A 6,330-nucleotide genomic window follows, 5' to 3' on the forward strand; every position below is an offset into this window, starting at 1 on the left:
AGGAAATAATTTACATGAAAACATGTATGTAATACAATTCTAAATATGTAACATTATTTCTATCTTGGCCTGTGTCACACTGTAATTTTTATCATGCTTCCAGATGGTAGAATGATTTAAGATCAGAAGGGTAGGTATTCCAGAAGCATACCAGAGTTCAAATAGACCAATGCAATAGTGTTTTGTGGAAATAAGAAGCAATATGTTACTATCAACCTGAAGACAAAGAAAGATAGATACACATCAAAGATCATGAAAAGTTGATCTATGAAGCCACATTAAGAAACTGAGGTTTGAGTATCTCATCCTAGCAGGGCCTATCCGCAAGCAGAGTATGATGAGAGAATAGGGGCAAAAAACTGGGAAAGAAGACAACAGAAAGAAAAGATCAGGTATGATGAAGAGTAGGCCAGAACTTTCAGAGAGAAGACTTCTAGATTCCAGAAATGGTAAGCTAGACTATTTGAACCAACCCACCTGCTGAAAACAACTAAAAGTGCTGAATATAATATTAATAAACAGCCAAACAAGCCATTAATATAATAAGGAAATGACAGGCCAAACTAGACCCTAGGAAGGTGGCTAAGCACAAAAGCTACTTTATCCTGAGTAGCTTTGCCCAAGATAGAAATTTTGATTTTTAATTTTCTCAAGATGAAGAAAGTCCCTTGTGGAAAGAGAAATAGAAGCACATACCAATTGAGGAATAAACTAGAAGGCCTGTCTCATAATAAACTGGTACAATAGTTATACCTTCAGTGTCAAGATAGCTCACTAGTAAACCAGTTCTCATCACATCTTGCATCCTGTATTTATACATTTGGGTGGTTTAGGGACCCTGAAACACTGAATTTAAATTAAGGTGATCCTAGACTGGTAGTGTCCACAGGTGCTGGCAGAAACAAATTCAAAACCTGTCTGAAAATAATTTCATCTTGGACTCCATCATTCCTGCAAATAATTTTTCAATAACAATGACTAGCATAAAATAAAGGATAACCATACATATACACACAAAGAGCACCATAGATAAGAAACAGATAAACTAAAAAGATCCATGAAGATCCCAAATGTTGGTGTCATCAGACATACTATTAAAGAGCCATTCTTTAATGTATTTGAAGGAGTAAAAATGAAGCTTGACGATACCTACAGGAAATAGATTTGGCAGTAAGTAAGATATAAAAGGCTAAGGACAATAAAGCTTTGGGAAGAAAAGAAAGGATTTTCTTTGCATCCGTACATGCCTATATAATGAATAGAAAATAATATCATTTTAATCAAAATGCATTAGTAAGTCCCTACTATATAGCAGATATCTGTTGCTTTTGCATGTCTAAACTTTCCATCTCCCCTTCCTAAAAAAGCAATTTTATTTTCTTTAAAATTACCACCCATCCAACCTCATCCATTTATAAGTAAGGCTTATCTTTCTGTAGATCACAAGAGTGATAACATGACCCCAGTCTGATCAATTAAAGCATTCTATTTTCCTTGTCACTATAATTGATTCAGGAGTGAGACTGTTTCCCAAGACAAACCAATGAAAATAGAACTTTTGATGGAACTCTTGAGTGAGCTGAAACTGCTGAGGTTACTAAACTGGTAAGTTGTGAGTCTGGTGGCTATCTTGAAGACATGAGGAGAGTTTGCCTGTTGTATTAGCTCATTTTCACACTGCTAGAAAGAAATACCCACTACTGGGTATTTTATAAAAGAAAGAGGTTTACTTGACTCTCAGTTCTGCATGCCTGAGGTGGCCTCAGGATACTTACAATCATGGCAGATGGGGAAGTGGGCACTTTCTTCACAAGGTGGCAGGAGGGTGGGAGGGAGAGAGAGAGACAGAGAGAGAGAGAGACAGAGAGAGAGAGAGAGAGAGAAGGAAAGGAGGAAGAGTTCCTTATTAAACCATCAGCTCTAGTGAGAGCTCACTCACTACCTTGAGAACAGCCTGGTGGAAACCACTGGCAGGATCCAGTCACCTCCTACCAGGTCTCCCCCTCCACAGCTGGGGTTTACAATACAAGATGAGATTTGCATTTGCATGGGGACACAAAACCTAACCACATCACCTGTGAACACCAAAACCAGTAAAAGAAAAGATAAAACAGAAAAACAGATTCCTGATGACATTCTTTCTAGATTCTATGACTAAATGTCTGACACATTTCCATTTTATGAGCTAGTACATTTCCCTCTCTTACTTAAACCAGTTTGAATTGAATTGAGGCTCTGCAGTTTGCAAACAAAATAGTCCTGGTATAGAATAACTATATTCAGTCTGGGCAGCATGGCTCACGTTTGTAATCCCAGCACTTTGGGAGGCCCAGGTGGGTGGATCACAAGGTCAGGAGTTCTAGACCAGCGTGGCCAACACAGAAAAACCCTGTCTCTACTAAAAATACAAAAATTAGCTGGGCGTGGTGGTGGGCACCTGTAAATCCCAGCTACTTGGGAGACTGAGGCAGGAGAATCACTTGAACCTGGGAGGCAGAGGTTGCAGTGAGCAGAGATCATGCCACTGTACTCCAGCCTAGGCAACAGAGCTAGACTCCATCAAAAAAAAANAAAAAAAAAAAAAAAAAAAGGAACTATATTCAGAACCCGTGGCTAGGCATTGAGGGTGAAATATCTGAAAAAAAGAGAAAGAGTTTGTCAATAGAGGAGAAAGAAAATTTTAAATAAGGAAATGATTAGAAAATTTAGATAATGAGACTGATCTATTGCCAACCTATCCTAAAATAATCCTCTGCTGAATTTTCATAGCACCTTATTAATTACCCTTTCCTGTCTTTTAAAACAGTTTACTTTGTAGGCCAGGCACCGTGGTTCCTATCTTGTAATCCCAGTGCTTTGGGAAGCTGAGATAGAAAGACTGCTTGAGGCCAGGAGTTTGAGACTAGCCTGGGTAACACAGTGAGACCCTGTCTCTACAAAATCAAATAAAAACATTTACTTTGTATTGTAGCTTACTTTTATATCTTTGTCTATGCTATAAATCTACATGCCTCTGCGAGCAAATAATCATAAGGATTCAGAGTTATAAAGTACCTGAACACACTGAGTAGCACTTCTCATTTCATAAATTGAGGTAGGGGTATGTCAGTTTTGTCTTGATATCTTACATGTATCCAGGAAGTAACACTGATTGAAAAAAGAAGTGAATTTACTGCAAAAAAAAAAAAAAAAAAAAAAAAGAATATAAATTGAGAAAAAGTGAGAAAATATAGTAAAGAAAATATTTGTATTTGTGGGAAGGGAGAAGAAGAGATTGGAATACAGAGAAAGACAGTGAAAAAGAATAAGAGAAAGTGCAAAAATTTGAAAACATTAAGCAATATTTAGCGAATTGTGAATGCCACAAGTTGTGGGCTCCATTATAATGCTTTCTTTTAGAATACTGACACTTCCAATTTTTTTCTGCTTATGCAAATAATAAAATTTATTATTTAACTATTCTGAGTACATGCCAGACAACAGGAAGAGAGAACTCTGGATGTGTTCCTCATGGTGGGTAAGTTCTGATTTAAATCATGAAAGCAAGTTTGAGACTGGAAGCACCCTAAACTGACTGGTAATGAGCTTATAGCAATTATTGTTGATCATCCTGGTATATTGTACTGTGGTTCTTAAGTATTTATTCCCCCTTTCTTTAGAGTATTGTTAGTATTACTAATTGCCATGAAACCCAGCAGTGACTTCTTATGGGAGAAATGTAGTTTCCTGCCCCATTGGTATGTCTTGGCCATGCAACTTGCTTTGGTCAACAGCATGTAAGACCCATGCCACGTCCAAGCAGAAGCTTTAAGAACATAGGGTGTTTTTCTTGCCTTTTTCTTTAGGTATGAGAATGACATGTTGCTATTCTGAATAAGAGGATATGCATGGCAGAGCCACAAATGAACCTCAAATACCTTTGTTGTTCTAAGTTATTGAGATTGAGGGATCATTTGTTACAACAGCAAAGCTGGCTTATACATCATTAAGTTGGATTTGAGGCATGAACACCATTACTTTTTTAAAGTAAACTTCTGAGTGACTGTCCTTCCAAGACTATATGCTCTGAAATTAAGTTGATTAAGGGAAAAAAATGCAATATTTGAAATATAATTTTGTCTATCTCTATAAACATTCTTTATTTCTCAATACCTATGTTTTATATTAAAGAGAATGACCACAAAAAAAAAATCAATTCACAGATCTACAGTGCCTGAGAATGTAACAAAAAAGAATCACCATAACTTCTCCCAGTAGAGACTTAGATTGCTTTGCTCTCATTGCAGAAAAATTAGACTTTACTTTAAATTGTTAAAAAAAGAAGAAGAAAGAAGAGGAGGAGGAAAAGGAGGAGGAAGAAGAAGAAGAAAAGGAAGAAGAGGAAGAGGTTGAAGAACAGGAAGAGGAAGAGGAAGAAGAGCAAGAAGAGGAGTAAGAAGAGGAGGAGGAGAGAAGAAAGAAGAAGGAGAAGGAGGAGGAGGAGGAGGAAGAAGAAGAGAAGAAGAAGAAAAGAAGAAAAAGAAGAAGAAAGAAAGAAGAAGAAAAAAAGGAAGAAGAAGAAGGAAGGAAGGAAGGAAGGAAGGAAGGAAGGAAGGAAGGAAGGAAGGAAGGAAGGAAGGAAGGAAGGGGAGGAAGAAGAAGAGGAAGAAAGAAGAAGAAAGAGGAGGAGGAGGAGGAGGTGGAGAAGAAGGAGGAGGAGGAGGAAGATGGAAGACGGAAGACAGAAGATGGAAGACAGAAGAACAAAAGAAGAAGAAACCTGAGCAAGATGGCAAGCTCCAGACCTGGAGCGGCTCTGATCTACAGCTCCCAGTGAGATCAACACAGAAGGCAGGTGATTTCTGCATTTCCAACTAAGGTACCTGGCTCATCTAACTGGGACTGTTTAGATAGTTGGTGCACACCACAGAGGACGAGCTGAAGCAGGGTTGGGCGTCATCTCACCTGGGAAGTGCAAAGGGTTGGGGAACTCCCTCTCCTAGCCAAGGGAAGCCATCAGGGACTGTGCCATGAGGAACTGTGCATTCCTGTCCAGATACTATACTTTTCCTATGGTAATCACAACCCACAGACCAGGAGATTCCCTTGGGTGCTTACACCACCAGGGCCCTTGGTTCCAGGCACAAAACTGGATGGACATTTGGGCAGGCACCAAGCTAGCTGAAGGAGTTCTGTGGTGCCTGGAATGCAAGCAAGACACAACCATTCACTCCTTGGGAAAGGGGGCTGAAGCCAGGGAGCCAAGTGGTCTAGCTCAGCGGATCCCACCCCGACAAAGCCCAGCAAGCTAAGATCCACTGGCTTGAAGTTCCCACTGCCATCATAGCAGTCTGAAGTCAACCTCGGATGCTTGAGCTTGGTGAAAGGAAGGGTGTCCGCCATTACTGATGCTTGAGTAGGCAGTTTTCCCCTCACAGTGTAAACAAAGCCACCTGGAAGTTTGAACCGGGCAGAGCCTGCAGCAGCTCAGCAAAACTGCTGTAGTCAAATTGTCTCTCTAGATTTCTCCTCTCTTAGCATGGCATCTCTGAAAGAAAGGCAGCAGCTCCAGTCAGGGGTTTATAGATAAAATTCCCATTTACCTGGGACAGAGGTCCTGGGGGACGGGGCGGCTGTGGGCACAGCTTTAGCCGACTTAAACGTTCCTGCTTGCCAGCTGTAAAGAGAGCAGCAGATCTCCCAGGACTTGAGCTCTGCTAAGGGACAGACTGCCTCCTCAAGTGGGTTCCTGACCCCCATGCCTCCTAACTGATAGATGTCTCCCAGCGGGGGTTGACAGACACTTCATACAAGAGACCTCCAGCTGGCATCTGGCAGGTGCCCCTCTGGGACAAAGCTTTCAGAGAAAGGAACAGGCAGCAATCTTTGCTATTCTGCAGTCTCCCTGGAGATACCCAGGCAAACAGGGTCTGGAGTGGACCACCAGCAAACTCCAGCAGATCTGCAGTAGAGGAGCTTGAGTGTTAGAAGGAAAACTAACAAACAGAAAGGAATAACATCAACATCAACCAAAAGAACGTCCACATAGAAACTCCACCCGAAGCTCACCAGTACCAAAGACCAAAGGTAGATAAATCCACAAGGATGAGGAAAAACCAGCATGAAAGGGCTGATAATTCCAAAAACCAGAACATCTCTTCTCCTCCAAAGGATCACAAATCTTCACCAGCAAGAGAACAAAACCAGACAGAGAATGAGTTTGACAAATTACAGAAGTAGGCTTTAGAAGGTGGGTAATAACAAACTCCTCCAAGCTAAAGGAGCATGTACTAACCCAATGCAAAGAAGCTAAGAACCTTCAAAAAAGGTTAGAGAAGGCCAGGCCCAGTG

Source organism: Cebus imitator, unplaced genomic scaffold, assembly GCF_001604975.1.
Source record: "Cebus imitator isolate Cc_AM_T3 unplaced genomic scaffold, Cebus_imitator-1.0 Scaffold56, whole genome shotgun sequence".
Lineage (NCBI taxonomy): Eukaryota > Metazoa > Chordata > Mammalia > Primates > Cebidae > Cebus > Cebus imitator.